This window comes from Ischnura elegans, chromosome 13, assembly GCF_921293095.1.
Source record: "Ischnura elegans chromosome 13, ioIscEleg1.1, whole genome shotgun sequence".
In the NCBI taxonomy this organism is placed as follows: Eukaryota; Metazoa; Arthropoda; class Insecta; order Odonata; family Coenagrionidae; genus Ischnura; species Ischnura elegans.
Genome location: NC_060258.1, coordinates 20,427,508 through 20,448,502, shown reverse-complemented (window position 1 = coordinate 20,448,502; position 20,995 = coordinate 20,427,508).

Here is a 20,995-nt window from a genome sequence, read left to right as displayed (position 1 = left end):
GTCTGTCTGACTGCGACAAGTGAATGGAAGGGGAGGTAAGGGGAAGGGAGGCCACCCAAGAAGACCTCAATCCCCCTCTGCAGTTAGACAGACACAGTCAGATTGGGAGAGATTAGGGGAAGGAAGAATTAGCGCTTTAGATTTAAAGGGAGACCGTCGCGCCTTGAACAGTTCACTTCAAAGACAAAAGAAAATTGTCATTCAAAGGTTGGTAAGTGAAACTCAATGAACAGAAATCGCTCTAATCGTTAGTGAGAATGTATTCCATTTGAAATACAATGCTGGGTCAAAAATATTTATCAGAAAATAAAGGCCTAACCGTTCCTCTATTTCATTAAGGGGGCGCCCTAGCGTTTGAATTTCTCAATTTAACGGCTCACGAAGGCCTCTAGCCGCAGCGCCGGGATATGGAGACGGAAGCCGAAGCGCCTCAAGGGGGAGAGAAAGGGGGGGGGGAAGGCAACTCCCGTCCCAACTTCACCCGCGACGACTCCCAGGAGAAATTTGATACTCAGGATAAACTTGATACGGGTCGTTGGAACAGGGTTCGCAGTCGGAGTTGATATGTGACACCTAAGTGGCGGCGAGTTAATTAAAAATATTAGAAGCCAACTTCTGGTTCCTCTTTCATGCGCTAAAAAAAATAGGCCTGAGAATGCGAAGGTCCTTTTGAGTTTACACCTTTTCCGAAATTGTTGGCGATGATATCTTCATTACGTAAACATGCATGTCGTCAACATAACATCGCCGACCTCGGTGTCGGCTGCGTAATGTCCTCGCCTGCCAAACAAGAAATCGCGGGTTCGAGTCCCGCCTGGGTAGGTTTCCCCTATCCAGGGCTTGGTTTGTGTGAATAATTGTTAAACTTTTTGAATGCTCAATACAAAATAGCTCAATTTGAGCTGTATTCGGTGGTTTTGGAATAAAAATATATTTAAAAAATAAAATTTCAGCATTGAATTGTGGTTTATGATGTTATTTTAACGGAATGTAGAGTCATTTTACGTAATGAAGACATCATCGCTCGCAGTTTTCGAAACGGAAGGGAAAAACGGGTGGCAAGCGAAAAGTGGAGAGGTTTCTCATTTGATATATACTTACGTGAAATATATTCAACTAACATAATTAATTATTAATAAAATGTAACAATATATGTCAGCTAGCCTGCTTGAAAATCACACTTGGATGCGAAAAGCAATGGTTACTTAAGTTAGAGCTAGAAATATTTTTTTATTAACACCGATGAAAAGAAGCAATAAAACAGAACATGATGAAAAAAACTCCGTGGGAGAGCCGAAACCTGCATTTAAAGACAAAAGTCGTACTTAATTAATAGTTGAACTTTGTGTCATCATTTTTTCTGATATAGCATTCATCAGAAATCACCTCGCAAACATTTTATATTTTGAAAATGCAATGGAAAACATGAAATTATGTATGAACCATTATAAATTAACAAAAGTATTCAAATCTGGGAAGAAGCATTTGTGAAGCAATCAATTGGGAAGAAGCATTTGTGGAAAACTCCGTGCGAGCCACCTCGTAGAAATCACCTGTATCGAAGATAAGCGATCCTCAAAATGGCAAAAACCCTTCATACAACGAGGTAATAAAGCAGTTAGCGGCATTTATACAAACGGACAGGTATGCTTTTAGTAGAAAACTTTTTAAACGCTAGATAAAAACCGTAAGACTGAGGTAGGGTTTACGGTCACAATGGGGGTTACCGATGTGGGCCTGCCGCCACTCTTGAGCCCTTTCCAATGTTTGAGCTGATGGGAATTATGAAAGACCGAGGAGAATGTGGTTAGCAAAATGCGGGTACATTGCGGTAAGATATGGGTTCTCCAAGAATAAGAAACTATTTCCTTGCAGCCGCACCCTTTCCGAGACAAACTTCTGACTTGCCAGCTCAATCGTCGAGTCCGTAACATACATCTCATGAATAAAATCGTAATTTGGACGTTTTATTTCAAACCTATCGCTGATTCTCTTGCATTCGTCTCATTTCTGGAAATACGTATTGAAAAAGTATTTGTTCATGACATTCCGCATTACTTCCTTCGTCTTCACTTCCTGCTCCCAGTTAAACTTATTGAGAAGATATTGAACGGCGAATTTACGTTTTGAGGACAACGAATTTCCACTTCCATTAACAATAAGTAACGTCATGTATTTCTTTTCGTGTTACTTTCATTCGCTCAATTTTTTGTATCCGAAATATCAACAATCTGAATCATCAAAGATGAAAATCGAAATTAGAATATAATACCCTGCATAATACAACACACGAAATCAGAGAGATATTTATCTTGGAAGACCTTTTTATCGTTGCGAGATATCCTCCAGTAGTGGTAGTTCGTCCTCAATGCTGAAATCTCACGCTCTAGGGAAAATAAACCTTGGTTACTCGCTTCCGTAGCACAAGCACTGATATCCTTTGACACTTACTAGTAAAAGTTGACTAATTTGCTCGGTAAAATAGCGAAAGGAATGTTTTTCAATCAATTGGGAAGAAGCATTTGTGGGAAACTCCGTGCGAGCCGCCTCGTAGAAATCACCTGTATCGAAGATAAGCGATCCTCAATATGGCAAAAAACCTTCATGTAACGAGGCAATAAAGCAGTTAGCGGCATTTCTACAAACGGACAGCTAGAGAGTAGAAGCTAGCGTTTAAAAAGTTTTCAGTAGAAAACTATTTAAACGCTTGATAAAAATCGTAAGACTGAGGTAGGGTTTACGGTCACAATAGGGGTTACCGCGGTGGGCCCTCCGCCACTCTTGAGCCCTTTCCAATGTTTGAGCTGATGGGAGCTATGAAAGACCTAGGAGAATGTGGTTAGCAAAATGAGGGTGCATTGCGGTAAGATATGGGTTCTCCAAGAATAAGAAACTATTTCCTTGCAGCCGCGCCCGATCCGTGACAAGCTTCTGACTTGCCAGCGCAATCGTCGAGTTCGTAACATACATCTCATGCATAAAATCGTAAATTGCACATTTAAAAAATCAAAAAATAACACATATGGAATTTATAATGTATGCAAGTGTAGCAAACTGTAATGTCGCCTCATCTTTAGCGAAATATCCTCAACTATAACTGATGCTGAACTAATTTCGCATTTAATCATCGCGTCGGGTGGTTGGACACTCAGGCACATAACTTGATAGGAGAGGTGGGGTGGCAGGTTGGTGCAAGATTTCTCTTTTTAGAATCAAAGTTGATAATTTTTTGTTATGCGGTGTAAGATCTTATGCGTAGCAATGGGAATAAACATGAAGTTTTTCTCTCACCATGTTATCACGACGTGAAAAATAAAACATTTTCATCGTTTCATAAAAAATAATAGAAACTATCAATAGAACAGAAATTTTCACTACTGCGGAATCTATTCATATTCATTCTTGCTATGGCATCCTTAAAAATTACTCATTTTAAAACAAAACGCAACTGTAGACATACACTTCTGATAATTTTATCAAAAGATAAGAAAACATTATTGAGATCAATTAATGTTAATTTGACAGAAGTCTCTGTTTGTTGCCCGTCCTCCTTTTCCAAGGCTTTCATTCTTTTCGGCGGCGTCGTTTCCCTTGGGGCTTGCTAGACACTTCCATCGCTCTACAAAAAGAAATACGCAAAACGAAAGAACGACGATGCGACCTCAAAATCAAGCAGCTAAGAAAACAAAATGTCTTGCCTGCCGGTGTTGCTGTTGAGGGGAGGGCCTGCGCGCCTCGGAAGGGAGGGCCAGGAGGGGAGGCAAAGAAGTGAAGGATGACTCGCGGAAGGAGGAAAGGTGTTTAGGATGACTCGAAACGACTGCGCGTTATCGAAAAACTGGCTGCAAGGTCTCACAATTTCCCAAATTGTAGCTTTGATCTACGATGTGTGGCATACGTGCAGCCTTTGCTTGTAGTTGAAGGATTATATTATGCTTTGGCTGGTTGGATTTTATTTACGCGATTTAGCGACGTGGTGATAGTCATTGAAAAAAATCGAAAATCGTGAAATTGAGCGTCAAGTAACTCCAGTAGGAAACCTGGTAAAAGACCCGTCTTTGTCTCAAGGCGCAGATTTAAGCTTTGAAATATTCTGAGTCAAGAAACCGCTATGCACCTATAATGAGCGAAGCACAAACTGGTTAATAGAAAGGGTCTGCATCGTCTTCCGCGACCGTGCTAGGGCGCCCCCTTAATGCATGTTAGCTTTATAGTGCGGAAGCAAAGACGCTTAACGAGGGAATAATAGGCAGGTTTGAGATGTGGGTGTGAAGAAGAATTTAGAAGGTGAATTGGAGGAAGAGGAACGACGAAGAGCTGGACATGGTGGGTGAGGAGAGACAGCTTCTAAATGAGATAGGGAGGCGATAGAAAGAGGGTGTGGATGGAGCGAGTACTGAGCGGAGAGGGGATGTTGAAAAGCGATTTAGAGGAGGAGGAAGAGAATAGCACATATAGATAGAATGAAAGGGAGTAGGCCTTACTGTGGATTGAAGAGGGAAATCTAAATTGAAAGGGGAGACAGGTTGGGCTAACTCGCAAAGCGCTCCATATAAATCTACCTTGACCGGAAAAATTCTTCAAAGGTAAGAGCATATATTCTTATGGACGACAGCTTTCGTGAGAGACATGCGCCTTATTTTTTGAGGTGGTATAAGTGAATAATAATTTATGAAAAAGTTTTTGTAGATAACGCGTATTATTTAAAGGAAAAACGACATCGTGTTTTATAGCGTGTTTAGGCACCATCCGTTGACAAATAAAAAGGAGATGCTCCAACGAAATTCCACCTTGCTTTAATTTCAGTCCTTCACAGCTCGGGAAAAACGAATTCCCTAACCTATGCGTTAGGCAAAACATTTCTCTCATTTCATCGTACATGTTCGACCAGAAAATGGAGTGAGAGTCTAATATCGTGTTCTCCCTGTCGGTCCGAAAGATATCTATTCTCATTTCCTTTTGCAAAGGAAGCCCATCGCGCAGCCTTGAATTTTATAGCGGCCCCAGCGTAATTCTAATAGCTTATGTGTAGCGCTGTCTGTACGCCCGAAGCAGTTTTTGACGAGTCGCGCGGCCTTCCATAATATTTAATTAAGATCACGGATCTAGTCTCTCTGCGCCGGATTCCATTCGCTCGCTGCATGCTTCAACGTGTGGACAAACGAGTGCGTAAAATACCCCTCTTCTTTCACTTTTCCGTCCGAAAATCTTTCCGCAACACGCTTGACGAATCATGCGTAGAGATACGTGAAAATCGTACTTTCATTTTTATTTTATCGCACTTCTTATCCGCGCCCACTTGCAGTTCGCGAGCCCCAGCCAATTAGCAGCTGGCCAGTCGCTTACATGCTTTAAGCGGCGAGTGTCGGCGGAGCATGCGCTCGGCACAAACTGTACGAATTTTACCGTCGATAAGGTTAATTTGCTTAAAAATATCATAAAATTCCAGTCATCGCATCTATGCCGCATTTGTTTTTGCGCACATCGCATCTGTATCGCATTTATCGCATTTGCGATTTTCACGCATCTCTAATCATGGGTTTCTTTATGTTCTCTCAGAAAAGAGAGTAAAGAAAATGTTCCGTACGTATTTTTACGTGCTCCCCAACAAAGGTGAAGGGGAAAAATAAGGAAATCTTCATGAAATGATCGGGGAGGAATCAGAAATCGCGGATTGCCGAGGAATGCTAAGTGAGGCCTGAAAGTGAATGTAATGTAGAGTGTGGCTGGGGCGGGGTAAGAGGGGAGGAAAGCGGTCAAGAGGGGGGGATGCATGAGGTAACGGGAGGGGAGGCCTCACATGAATACTAACCCCACTCCCCCTCTTTCGGTGACGCGAAAGCGCGCAGACAAGCAAGGCAGACAGCTGGGGACCAAAGGGAGGCGACGAAGGCAGAATTAGCGCATACGAAATTCTAGTGAGGAGGCTATTACGCAAACCGCTATACGTAAGAGGCTCCCCTCAAACGATGACGAAAAAAGATGACTAAAAGGGTGGACCAAAATGTGTGACTTGATGAGCTTAGGGGGACGCCCCCTCGACCGACGGCATCTTTAATTTTTTGGTGACGTAATCCTCATTGAACACTCGCATCTAAAAATTTTCAAGGTATAGTAAGGTAACGTTAGGAAAAAGTATCCATTTTGCTGACGGGCCCCGCCCGATAAGCTTGCGAGACTCATTTGATTGAACTCCATGCTATCAGGGAATAGATGGTAAGGTTTCTTACTCCCATTCCATTAGTGTTTATTACGTAACACCATCACGTGGAATTCCCTTCGTCTAGCTCTTACCCTTCGACCTATCTGGCATGGGTAGCCCTACTGGAAATAATTCAGAATTATAATTTAGAAATATTTAGAATCATTTAGAAATAAAAACTAAAGTGGCATATTTTTTATGGACCCTTTTACTAATTTTAGTAACAAATTAGTAGAGAAAAAATTATATTCCCCAAATTTAACGTCCGCAGACAACGATTCGTCATGTCAGTGGCCAGTCCCAGATTTTCGAAGAGGTGTTTCGTGTATTAACAACCTCTACGGAATAATTTAGTATAAAATCTATTATTAAACAAGTTACAATAAAATAAACCTTCCAAAAGAGCCTTTTTAGGTTTCTTTTATTTTATAATATATATTTTAAAATAAAACCCATTTGCCCTACCCAAAAAAGCAATGTCCACTGGAAATACAAGTAAAAGGAGGAATTCTTCATACGAGGTAGTGGCAGTCCTGAACAACCAGTGTGTAGAAAAAAAGATTGTCAGTAGGTTGTTTGAGTTTATCCTTGGTTCAGTGAATGTTTTAACTCTGAAAGAATAATTTCAGTTCCGTTTTTGAAAGAGCCATGATCATCAGTCATGTCCGTGGACAAGTAAAAATTAGCAAAAGTAAAATGTTTTACTAATAACAATTCATATGTCTTTTACACCTATAATATGCAAGTTCAATGTAGTAAGGACATTTTCCTAACTTATTTTCTGTTCCAAGTACATCTTATAATAATTTAGAAGAAATCGTCATGCCCGTGGACATCATCTTCGTGAACCCTGTGGTCCATGGGCATGTCAGATGGTAACAGACGTAATCATAAACTATGACTAGTTACAGAGCGTCAAATGACAGATACAACTAACTTTTCCTCGTGAGTAAACACAATTATCCTGTTTTATTGTGTCTGTGGACATATGTATCATGCTCGGAGGCAGCAAAAAAGTAAAAAGCAGTGTAAATATTACTAGCCATCTCTGCAACTTGCGTCATTAGATTGTATGATTGAAAAACTGTAGTTAAGCAATTTTGGTTCTTATATATACAAAATAGACTACATTATGGTAAGACAGAGGTTTAGGAATAGTGTGAAAAACTCGCGCAGCTTCCCTGCAGCGGATGCGGATTCGGACCACAATCTAGTGCTCATGAAATGCAACGTAAGATTCAAAAGACTTATAAAAGTTAGGAAGGGGAAGAAATGGAACGTAGAAGCCCTGAAGGGGAGTATTAGGAGAGAATATCAGGAACTAGTGGACATTAGTATGCGGGACATCGACAGCACCAAGACTGTTGAGGAAAGATGGGATAATATTAAAACGAGAATAGTCAAAGCGGCGGAGAAGTCAATTGGCTACGTGGACAGTAGAAGGATAAAGAAGCCGTGGATAACGGAGAAGATGATAAGGGAAATGGAGGAGAGGAGGAAGTGGAAGAACGTGGACACAGAACAGGGAAAAAGAATGTACAGGGAACTGAATAATCGATTACGACGTGAAACTAAGAGGGCAAGGGAGGCTTGGTGGAAAGGACAGTGCGAGGAAATGGAAAATTTTCAGAAGGATGGAGAAGTAGGCGCGTTGTACGCCAAAGTTAAATCGCTATCGGGCGGCAAAAGAGGACAAGCCATGTCTAAAATTAAGGCTAAAGATGGGAGGATGCTAACCGAGCGAGAAGAGGTACAGAGTAGATGGAAGGAATACGTGGAGGACCTGTATGACGGAGCGAACAGACCAGAGAGATTGACTCTAGAGGAGGAAAGTGCAGTGGAGGATGATAATCTTGGACCGGAGATATTAGATTCAGAAATAGAGAGAGCACTTCGTGATATGAAGACTAGGAAAGCAGTAGGCGTGGACAATATCCCGTGTGAGCTTCTGAAGAATCTAGGGAAGGAAGGTAAGAAAAGGTTTTTCGAACTAGTGCGCAGGATCTACGAGGAGGGATGTTGGCCGGAAGATTTCGTGAAGACGGTTTTAATTCCGCTTCCGAAAAAGAAGAAAGCTGTGGAATGCGGAGATTATAGGACTATCAGCCTAATATCGCATGCGGCGAAAGTGGTACTGAGGATATTGAACAGACGAATGGAGGCGAGGGCAAACGAGTATTTGGGCGAAGATCAATTTGGTTTCAGAAAAGGGAAGTCAACTCGAGATGCAATAGCAATAATGAGGTCCCTCGTCGAGAGGAACCTAGAATATGACCAGGACGTATATGCGTGTTTCGTGGATTTTGAGAAAGCGTTTGATAGGGTTAACTGGGTAAAGTTGATGGATATTCTGAAGAGAATAGGTGTAGATTGGAGGGATAGACGACTGATTCGTAATCTTTATATGGCCCAGACGGCGCAAGTGAGGGTAGCGGACGGAGAATCTGGGTGGGCAAGCATTGGCCGAGGTGTGAGGCAAGGCTGTCCTCTATCGCCGCTGCTATTTAACGTGTACGCTGAGGAGATGGTAAGGGAAGCGTGGGATGAGTTAGAAGCTGGGATAAAAGTGGGAGGAATGATGTTCAAATCAGTGAGATTCGCGGATGACCAGGCGTTGATCAGCCAGTCAGCGAGGGGGCTTCAGGCTCTAGTGGATGCGTTATACGAACGTTGCGAGGAGCATGGGATGAGGATTAATCACAAGAAAACTAAGGTTATGCGGTTTTGTAAAGCATCACGAGCGAGGAATGTGAGACTCAAGATAAAGGTGGGTGGCGAAAAACTTGAGCAGGTTGAACATTTCAACTATTTAGGCAGTACGTTAGTGGAAAACGGATACAGTAGTAAGGACATCAGGAAGAGAATAGCATTAGCGAAGGAGGCGTTCATGAACAGGAAGGAGCTTCTGAGAGGATCGTTGTGTAAGAGTTTAAAGAAAAGGTTAGTGAAGAGTTTGATTTGGAGCGTAGCTCTCTACGGTGCGGAAACGTGGACACTGAGGAAAGAAGACGAGAGAAGATTGGAGGCATTCGAGATGTGGGTATGGAGAAGAATGGAGAGGGTGAAATGGACGGAGAGGAAAAGGAACGACGAAGTGTTGGATATGGTTGGCGAGGAGAGGCAGCTTTTAGATGAGATACGCAGGAGACAGAAGGTATGGATGGAGTTAGTGCTTAGAGGGGAGGGGATGTTGAAAATGGTACTAGAGGGTAGAATGTTAGGTAAACGAGGGAGAGGAAGAAAAAGAATAGGATTTTTAGATATATTGAAGGAGAGTAGGCCTTACAGTGAATTAAAGAAGGCAGTGCTGGAAGGAAAGGGAGATACTCCATGAAAACCTACCTTAATTGGTAGAATACTATAATAATAATCGCTTTTCAGAAAATCAGAAAAAAATTATTCATGATAATTTATCCGTGGTGCTATTTACAACAAAATAATCACGACCAGAATAATGTACATTTGGCAGGCGGCGATTCAGAGGAGAAAAAATCATTTATAAAGTGTAAACCTTTATGCACCATTTTAATATATCAGTTTTAATGTACACAAAATTTTCAAGCACAGTGGCCAGGGGTCGTGAAAACCTCAATCCACGTACGCTTTTTTTTCAATATTTACACTTGATAATTCCCGTTAATCAATTGACCACATCCAGACGAAATTTCCATAGATAGGATGGAGAAACACAAAATGGGTTCAGTAAAAGTTGCCATTCCTTAGACTGACGATGAGACTTTACATCGAACATTACTACTCCTTAGTTTTTAGTTAAGATCATCTTACTTCCTATTTTTCATTATCGCGATTTTAACCTGTGTTAGTCCAATTAAATTCTCTAAAGTTCTGCTCGTAAAACTAAAGCTATACATGTTAATTATAGCAAACTCGCTTGAACAAAAAAGAGGTATGCATAAGAAACAGTGGATACTGGAAATGCAATTATTTTCCATTCTTTCCCAAACAGAATAAACTTAGAGAGAAAAATTACGAACCAAGAGCATACAAACATTGAAAATAGGGTTTTAATACTAGATTTGTATTCAAAGGCGTTAATTTTGTTATTATTTAAGCCATGAACTCAGGGCATTTGTGCAATGCAAACAAATTGCACTCCATTCGGGGCCGAACAATAGGGAATTCTATCGCCTGGAATCGTAGGTACGGGGCTAGCACGATGAGAATTGAACAGAGCAATTACGCTAGTCGGGTGGTGGAGCAATTTATTCTATTTGAATACAGCGCAGATGTAATGGCATGACTGTTTTCGGTGCGAGGGACGAAATATTAAATTTATACATATTTATTATATATATACACGTCAAGACGCGGCGACACAACTGCCGGCCCTGGCTGTGCACCCACGGCTCCCACGAAGCAAGAGGGGTGGCAGGCGTGGAAGCGTTATGGGGTGGGTGAGGACGGCGTGGACGGTGGGTGGGGTGGAAGCGTGGAAACCGCCCCCGGGGGCAGAATTTGGGGCACGTAATGAAGGGGTCGAGTGCGGAGGAGGGGTGGGAGGAACCGGGAGAAGGTATACGCGGGCGCGGGCACATTTAGTGACTAAGTATAATGCATAACCACAGAACATGCGGACCTCCTTCATGACGAATATACAGGGTGGAGAAAAATTGTGTCAATAAATTTTAACCCTGGAGAGCTGAGCGAAATGAGGACCCAGGGCGGGCTCACACTCTTGAGGGCAGGGTCTTTAAGTCCGAGACTTTTCACCCGCACACCTCAGGAGGGTAAGGACAGAGGAAGGGAGCCGCGATGGGAGCCCGACGACGACTCCAGGGAGAAGATAGGGATGGAAGGAATGGGGTAGCGAAAAACCCTTTCTGTCATCGGGGTAGGGGAGCCCACAACTAGCGAAACCATGACTTTCTGTTCCTACAGACAAAGGAAAGGTACTACTACGGAAAAAACTTCCTAAAGGAAATATTTCCCGATAAGGAAGAAAAATCCTACGATATTCCGTAGATCAAAGCTGATTCCAGTAGGAACCAAAATTACCGATGATATTCAGGTCAAAAACTCACCATTATTAAACTACAAAAAAACTTTGAGCCAAGCTCTGCGATTGGCCGCGAATTCATCCCGTTGCCGGATGCACTGGACAAAACATGACTCGGAATGCTTTGCCTCTATTTGCCTTTGTCTAAAGCATAGAACGGCGACAAGGCGAACTCGCGGCCAATCGGAGCGCTGAGCTCAAAGTTTCTTTAGTTTGCAAATGCAGCGTCTTCGGCAAAAGCATTATTGATAATTTAGGTTACGCCGGCATCATTTATCCATGGTTAAAATTTCGTGACATAATTTTCTTACGCGCTGTAATATTGGGTCGTTCACATTACTCCCGAAACTTCAATTCATTTAAAAAATTCGGTAAAAGGAAAGGATAAACATGTTGCATCGAATTTAAAAAATCTTCCCAATTCAGCCATCATCTCGCAAGTTTAAAATTGCGAAATTTGTAATATATTATTAACAATAAAATAATAGTTTTACACCAGATTAAGTTCCATTATACTTACTTGATTTATCATCTTACACACTTCACATGAATCTAAGTTGACCATAATTAAAAACAGCTTTTAACATTCTTCCATAGAAATAAATATGCGGATGAAAATAAACAACGATCAAAGTAAATTGGGCGGCATTAGATGCAAGCATATCGTGGAAATGAAAACGCGACTTATTAAAACATCCTCAAATGAATTGAAGTAATTAGCTAAATTGCGTGTTTCTAATGCTCCTGAAATTTGTGACAACAAATGAAATGACATCACGATCATTATCATCGTCCTAAAAGGGCGAATAAAACAGTAAAACGCTTCCTTTCCATTCAGGTGTGGAGTTAAACGCAATTCTTTATTCTTTCCATTTTTTTGGGATTCATTGCAGGTAATCAAAACGCAAACGCCAAGTGACGAGTCAACCGTGATCGTGACGTTATTCTCCGAGCAAATTCGCGCATGCGATTTGTGCTGAAGAGCAGCTTAACTATTCACCTGAAATGCCATTACTCCACTACACGAAGACCATAACGATCTTTAAATCCTTATATGAAAACAAGAAGTTTACAGAAAATTCTACTTCGAAAGAGCTCAAAAGAAAAAAATAATAACCTTTTTCAACGACAATCTTTTAATTTATAACCATCGCACAAACATATTTGGGATTAATGAACTTGAGCAATTGAAGGATTCAATAACTTAATCCTTAAAAACATTCAGCGAATTAACCGGGAACCATTAATAGCGATAGAAACTGTGATCAAGACATTTGTTAAAGATTCGCGTCCTGCTTTCATGGCGATTCGTAACAGTAATGCAATGGCAGTGAGAAATGAAAAAAAAATTCTGATTTTACATGTTTATCAAATCACCTTAGACCTTTCTCCAGAAAGATAAACCGTCTGAAATAATTAATGTTGAAGCTTAAATAAACGAGGGCTTTTAGTGAGTATAAGCAATACGATTGCGCAATCTCACCCACTTTGTGATTGTTTCCGAGAGTTGTATCAAAAATATTCGTCCTACCTCAATTTTGCCCTTAAAAATCCAGAGTATTGAATAAAATGTCGAAAAGACTGGATACCCTATAAAAACCGTTTTCGTGATAACTGCAAAGTACATCCAATAACGTGATTGCGTTGCCTCAATAACTAGCTCAATAACTAAGGAGTTGCGACCACATATTTTTGGACAAAAAAATTCTTAAAATTGTCTCCCCACCACCTCTTGAAGTGTTGTCGATTCCTCCTAAAGCAATCTATATGGTAAGTAGAACACCTTGGAACTTTCCGAAGAAAGAAATAGCGAGCATGACATTACCTCCGTGCCGATTCGCCTTATTTTTTCATGCTATTGCGCATTAATAGGCGAGTAAAAGTGGTGATGAATTAATGGGTTCATAAAACTCGGATCTAAAATTTTCAGTAAAGCCACAAATTGTCAGAACTCTTCACTGAAACCTAAAATGTGATCACGACATTACCTTCATGATGCATGGCGCGTATATTAACATGGCTATTAATTCACAGCTTTGCCGATTCCTTTCACGAGAGACAAGGAAGTAACAGAAAAAGGCAAGAGATCTAGCCACTACCATGAGTTTTTGCGGCTGAGGGCGTCGAGCGTGGAGGGGAGAGTATGAAAACCTTATCCCGAGGGGTGAATTCATTTGTTTTCGCTCGAGAGCGAAGGTGTAATGGGAGGATATTGTCGTTACCCAAGTAACTTCCCTCCCACCAACCCTCCACCCATTCCCTTTCCACTTTTTGTTTACCGTGCACAGGAGCGTGTTCTCCCCCTGCGACCCCCTATTTTACCCGAGCAGCACCACTGTCCTCATGTTTTTCTCAATCGCCGAGCTAATTGCTTCGGACGCTCAAACAAAGAGACCGCGGACGTCCCTCACGCTGAAAAATCCTCGCCTTTTCTTCAGGTATTATTTTCTCTGCGCCCATTCTTGCCGCCATTTCCGCTGTTTGTGGACACTTGGGCGTGTTTTTATTTCCAGCCCGCGTCGAAAGCCTCGCGGCCCTCTTGTTTATGAATCGAACACATATCAAATTGATTCGGATTCTCAAAACAACCTCCCGACACTCCCCTCCACCCCCAAACTCCAAGCCTCATGTCTGAATAAAGAGTCGCCATACAGTTTAATTTTCCCTTTTCGTGATTTTTGGGAACCAACCCCAGCTTCCCCACCAATTACACTCGGAGCTGTTTTGTTTCTTCTCGAGTTTCATTTTTTTGTCACATCGCTCCTTGAATTCCGGCCGATACGTCCGATTGCGAAACTTGGCAGGCAAAACTAAAAAAAAGCACCCGACTATTTGACTAGATAGAATGTTCTCTTCTGTAATCACGAGGGACGTTCGGACAAGCAAACACTTGGACAGTGAAAAGGTCTTTTTGGAACTGAATGCTCCCCTTCCGAGTTACCTGTTCTAAATGATTACCATTATTTAAAGCATTAAACGGTTAATTTATTATCGAAGTACTCACAACGAGTCAATCAGCCTATCTCTAAATCCTAACGCTGCCATCATAGTCTGCAATCGATTGCACAAAAAATGACATTCTAAATCTATCTGTTCTACAGTCTATCTCTATTTTATTTTTATGATCTGATCTTCCATAGCATACTTCGTATTGTATTTCTTCTATTATCTAAGGTGGATTTAAGGAGCGTTTGGATGGTCAACTCAGCCAGCCCCCTCCCACGTTGAAGTTCCGTCTATAATTGATAGTAAGGTCTATTCCCATTCTTTCTATTTATAAAAAAAACTTTTCTCCTCCGCTCACCCAGCATCTCTCAATCGTGGTACCCTTCCCACCCCGTATTGGACCCAACCAAACCCTGTCTCCTCATCTCCAAGGTAGGTTAACAGACAAACGCACCATTCCCACAATTCCTGATACTCCTCGCAGAATTTGAACGTTAGCTTTTCACGCGATCACATCCTTCCACTCCGCGAATTCCAAGCCTCCTTCCATCCCATCCAAATATTTCATTCTCTTTACCTCCTACATGGCCAGAGACCTTCCTTCTGAAGTTAGAACTAATGCTTTCCCGGCGAATATGGTCAAAAAAAGGCTATACGGGCTTCCATTCGGGTTATCTCTTTCACCATGCCGCCACGACGCGACGCTTCGGAATCCGAGTCGCGTTCCATCAGACGAGGTAAGCCCTGATAATGGATCGCGACTCGGGTTCCGAAACGTCGCCGACGAAACCGACGCGTCGGTCGAATGGAGACTGATAACACGGCTAGAGGCCCGAATAGCCTTTTTTTACCTCCTACTGTTAGTTATTCCGGCATACCCTCCATCCAACCTCCACGCCCTCGAAAGTTTGGTATTGTATTTGGAGGAGACGACCGACAGCTTAGGTCATTTGGGCCATGAGGGAAGGGTAGGTAAGGAAGGGTGGAGAGAAACCCGGCGTTGGCATCAGCCTACTCTTAAAGAAAGGCACCAAGGGGACCACGGCTTTACGACCCAACCGACGGACGGAGTGTTGCGCTTTACCCTCTTCATCTTTTTTTCCAAATGTTTCCTTTCCTTTCCCATCACTTCCAGTACCTTTGTAATTGCCACCTTCCCGCTCACGTTTTGTCTCCAAAACTCAACCTATCACCTCCATCTTCCCCCATCGAAAGCGAAACATTTCCAATTAAACGGTAGGACTCGTAAAAATGTTCATTTCGCGAAAATATAAGTACATGTAAACGTAGCAGGAGTGATTCTCCGGAAATCCTTTACCGTGGGAGCGTTTGGAATAATTTCAAAATAGCTTTTTCACAACGGTCTGCATTAAGATATTGCAATTATTTATATTCATCAGCCCGCGAACAGCACTAATTGGCCTTCATGTCGGAGGGCTAGAATGAATAACGGCGGACGGCCGAAAATTTCTACGTCCTGGTAAGAGGGAACCTACCAAGGTGGGACACGAGCCAGAACTTATCGTCATTTTGACAGACGAGGACAGTACCCCGCCGCCTATGTAGAAAAAACAACGTTTAAATTATTTTAAAGGCTCCAGCGTCAGAATTTTCACGCCAGTGGTTGGTTTTAAACTGCAACTTTTCGTTTATTTTTTTTAAATCTCTTATTCGGTAATCTTGTCATTTATGTTTTGTAGCTATACTTTAAACTTCTCTTTTATACCCTTTGTTATCATTTAACATTTTCACTATAAATTGACATAAATGCTGTATGTGATCAACTTAGATAATTAAATACCTTTCTAAAGGACAAATGAAATAATATTGACATAAAATGGCGGAGAAGAGTCTCTTCACGCTTGAATAATTTCTTCATAGAATGAACAACGCAAAAACATCCAGGGGGAGAGGACGCCGCTGTCATATCAATAAAATATAATTCCCCCACATAGCTTAAATCCATTAGCGCTTATCGATCGAATGGCAGAGCGCTTGCTCGGTTTAACTCGCCCAACTAGGGCTTCCTTTTTCATTCCGTAAATAGCCGCAAGGTGAAAAGGTAGCACTTTATTAAATTTACATAGAGGCTTATGGCCAGATAGAATTCATACTTGTTATTGTTGGTCTTGTTATTCTACTAGGTATTGTTGGAATGTTTCCATTTTTATTCCAGTTGGCCTGGAATCGCAAAATCTCTATCCTACTAGTAATGAACATTAAGAGACTAAATTAAATGAAACATCGGGAGTTGTAAAGTAGGGTATCGACAGGGATAGAGAAGAAAATGTCGTTAGTACGTACAGACATGTAAAGCTCTGGCGAACGTTACATATGGTTGATATCCAGTGTGTTCAAGGCAAGTTCCACACAGCATAAATATAATCAATACTTACTGATCGTATAGGGCCAGAAAAACTATATCCTTTACAGAAATGCCAACACTGGAGCTCGACTATTGAAACGCCAGCGATAAAAACTGCACCAATACAAATGTTATAGCCAAAAGGCCCTCAGTAAATTCCCAGATAAACTATTTCATATATACGCAGTTATTTCCATATTAACCGAGGGAACAGATTTGTTATTGAGTTGCAATAAACAAAGCTGTCATCTCACCACAACAGTACCTATCGACTCCCTTGAAATGAGGAGGGGCAAATAATTCATGCATCATTCTAGCCTGAGTAGACTCGTAACGAATAAAATGTAAGTCATGCGTCACAAGTAATGTTTTGACAAATTATTACAAAGAAATCACATACATATTTAAAAACAAGCAGGGAAACAAATATCTTATTGAATTCAAGGAATTAAAACGATTCAAACGCAAAAATTACACCTTAAATACGAATTAATCTTTTCTCATCGCCATTCCGCGAATAACACATTCAGATACAAGAAGCAGGATGCGGTAAGCAACGCCAGCGGCGAGGGCGAAAGGATATCCCCGCGGACCCGCCCCGGTGACGTCCGCTGGGATAACAAACGGATGCTTAAAATGTACATAGTTCTTTCTAAAGCTTCCACATTCTTCTATCGACAGCCTACTTGGAAGCCGCACTTACCGATCAAATAAAAGCAAAGTCTACATTGACCTGCTGCTAAATAACTCTACACTCACCTGCCACACTTTCCTTTATTCACATACTACTTAACTTCCGTATCCAACAATCAAATAAATGAGTAAAATATAACGGCATGTTTCATTATGAAGAAGCCAAATGAATACCCGCCATTTTGATAAGCCTTGCCATTTGGCGTATGATGATTGCCATTAACACGGAAAATGGACAAACTATGATGGAAAAACTAAACGAAACGATCGAAATTAATTTAATTCGTTCAATCCAGAAAAAGGTAATAATAGGAATCGTATTCCATGCTTGCATCACTGATTTATTTGCCTTAAACCAGGGTTTATATGGTAATGGTACTTAATCAGCGCTTTAAATTTTCCTTGCGAACAAATCTTGAAAGCAATATTTTGTTTCAAATAACTTTTCTCAATACTATACTTCTTGTCGGCCACGGTGGCGGCGGGGTTAAGTACTTTCCTGCCAGATCGAATGTCGCGGGTTCGAGTTCCGCCTTGGTAGATTGCCCCTACCCATGGAATCAACCCAGTGTGTGTAAATCGTCGCTTCATTTTATTTCCTCCGATGTAAAAAGGCCTTAAATGAGCTGTTTTCGGGGCGATGAAAATAAATAAATATACCAATATCTCTTTTCCACTCTGAACATAAAATTTAAGAACATTCCGACATTCTTCACACACAAGAAAAATGAAAAAACCTATTTCGTCATTCAATTGCCAAATTGGTCAATAATGATGTCATTAATGTTGGTTCACAGAGCAACAATATCTTTATTCAAATATTTTTTTAACGTTTAACCCTTGAACGGTTAGCGTGCCCATATGGGCACAGCTGCAGTGGTCTAAATAATTTCATATACATTCCGACCCAAACATTATAGAGCATGCTGTTTTCGCCAAAAATGATAACAATGTATCACTTTATTTGGTTCGTGTGCTTACGGTCAGCATTTATGCCAGCAGTTGACTGTGGCAGGATAGGTATTCTTACTCACTCTGTTCGAGGAGGCAAAAGAGAAAAAATGGCGAAGTGTCTTCAGTAAATGCGATTTTTCTCCTTTTTATTTTTTATGCTCGGCTAAGTATTTAATCTTATCCTCATAATGAATGTTGTCAACTTCGATTACTTTTGCCAGCATTGTGATATCTTTCGTATGAGACAAGGAATTTGAATTTGTTTTTTGGTGATCCCATATGGGCACGCTAGCCGGTAGCCGAGGGTGTCTTTTTTGGCGGGTGTCCTTCGCTACAAACGTATTTATTGGGTCTGTTATCATATAATTTCGATGTAAAACGCTATGCTTTTGTCAATCTTTCATTTTTTTCTTATGTCACTCGATTTTAACGACTTCAATATTTTTTGCTGTATTTTTTGTGATATTTCCATTCATTTTTAGCACAAAAAATACATTTTACACTATTAAACACTTTTATTCATGGTGCTTGCGTTAAACTTTTCTTAACTATTTAGTATGAAGAATAATAGGGCTATTTTCTACAACTGGTATACATACCCAACAATCAAGGGCATGGTGGAAGGGGAAAGGATGTTTGACAAATACAATGATGAAGCTCATGGTGAAGCGTTTTGTATCGCGTATAAAACTTTGAAAAAATAAAAAGTAGATTCAACCTTGATCACATCGACTACATTGAACTCGTGGTCAAATTTTCCAACTAAGTCCAATCCCTGGTTGTAAGTCGCAAGGACACAACCATGGCGAAAGTTAACAAGCAACCATTACAAGCTCCGTCAGTTTTAGTCCTGAAAAGGATGGAGAAGACAGCAAAATGACCGAGACGTACGCATAGGCACGAGATGACGTGTCATCCGCTGAGAATATGATCCTCGAAATGAATTTCGCTGAATTTTCGGTTAATTCCTAGATGAGGTTTCCGAAATGTTCATGACGGAAGAAATGTATTTTTCTCTGTTCTATTCAATTCTATTCTGAGTGGTTATTGCCGTCTGCAGAAAGAGAATTTTTGGGAGAGTGGCGATGATGTCCAAAACACTCTGGTGTATATAATGCCATTCACAAGGTTGCAAAATACAATGAAGGATTTTTACCGTGCAGATAATAATCACTACGATACAATGTATATGTAATAAAATGTGCACACTTAGGCCATTTATACATATGATAAAGTACGTTTGTTTAGAAAACTATGTGCCAACCTTCAAGCTAAAACACGACGAATCCATGATAAAATATTTTGGCAATCATGGCTGCAAACAGTTCATACGGGGTGAAACTATTAGTTTCGGCTTTAAAATATGGTGCTTGAATACTCCTTAAAATAACTTGGTGGACTTCGGCATATAGCAGGGACTGAGTGTTGAAGAAAAAAATAACTACCATAAATTCGTAGGTAAATGCTCTTCGTATTTGCTTATCATGTTGGACAATTTACTAGAGCAAGCGATAAATCTTTTCCATTTATTTTGACTGTTGGTTTACTAGCTTTCCTCTTATAAGTCAGTTAAAATCTCAAGGTTATGAGGGTACTGGTAAAGTTCTGAGAAAAAAAAATACCCAAAGGTATCCCATTGATCGAAAAAAACGTCTAGCTTAGCAGCCTCCATGCTTCCGCACGGGAGAAAAAAGGGAATATTGTTGTTGTTAGATAGAATGACTATTCGGTAGTGACTGTCAAGTCACCTTGCCAATGTCTACACTCACTCACAAAGGTCACGAGATTCCCACTTGTTACCTCAAAAATGGTACAAGTTAGGCAGCCAGCAGTGGTCTAAGTATCATTGAAACTCGAGTCGTAGTAAAATTTTATTTTTGTGGAAAATTGCAAGTAAGTGTTTCATTATGAATCAATTCCACTCCATCTCGCTTGATTCCTCGAATTTTATATATAGCTACAATATTTAGATGGGCGGAACTGATCTCACGGATCAAAATATCAACAGGTACAGGAACGTTATCAGAGAAATAAATGGTGATGGTCCACATGATCTATCTCCTTGATGCTGTCATTGTAAATACCTGGATCTGTATGGAAAATTCTGGTTCAAATATACCGCAGTAAGCCTTTAGGCGAGAGATTGCACAAGTGTTTTAGTAACGAAGATGTACCTTTCCCAGACCTGGTGGTCGTATTTAACATTCCCAATCAAGTGCAACTAATCATAGAAAGTCTGATGACATAAGGTATGATGGCAGAGATAACCAATTTGTCCCGTTTCATAGACGCCGATGTTCTTATGAAGAATATTCTTCCCGCCCGCGCTCAGAATGTGTTAAGTGCCCAGGTCTTTGCCTTCAATGAAATTCTGACTATCATACGCGGCAATTGAAAACCTAATATATAGTATTCAAAGACTCTACCAGCAATATGTGACTAATTTTGTTAATAAACTCATTGATAACGTGTTTTTTTTCATTCATGTTCTTTGGACAGCCAAAAAAAATGTTTAAACCGAAAAAATATAGTATAATGATTTGAAATAACTTAAAATTGAAAAATAAAAGAAGTATTATAGGTAAATGCAAAAATACATGGCGTATCACGCAATAATAATGAGAATTATGATGGTTCGAGCGATTCTTCTGCAGAATGCAGACCGGTGGCCGGAACGGCTAGCGTGCCCATATGGGCACACCCCCTCCAGCAAGAACGAATCAACAGAATTTTAAAACTAAGTGTTTATCTCTGAATCCTTGGGCAGTAATGAAGCAGTTTTTAACGGAAAAACAAAATAAAACTCCGAAAAAAAACT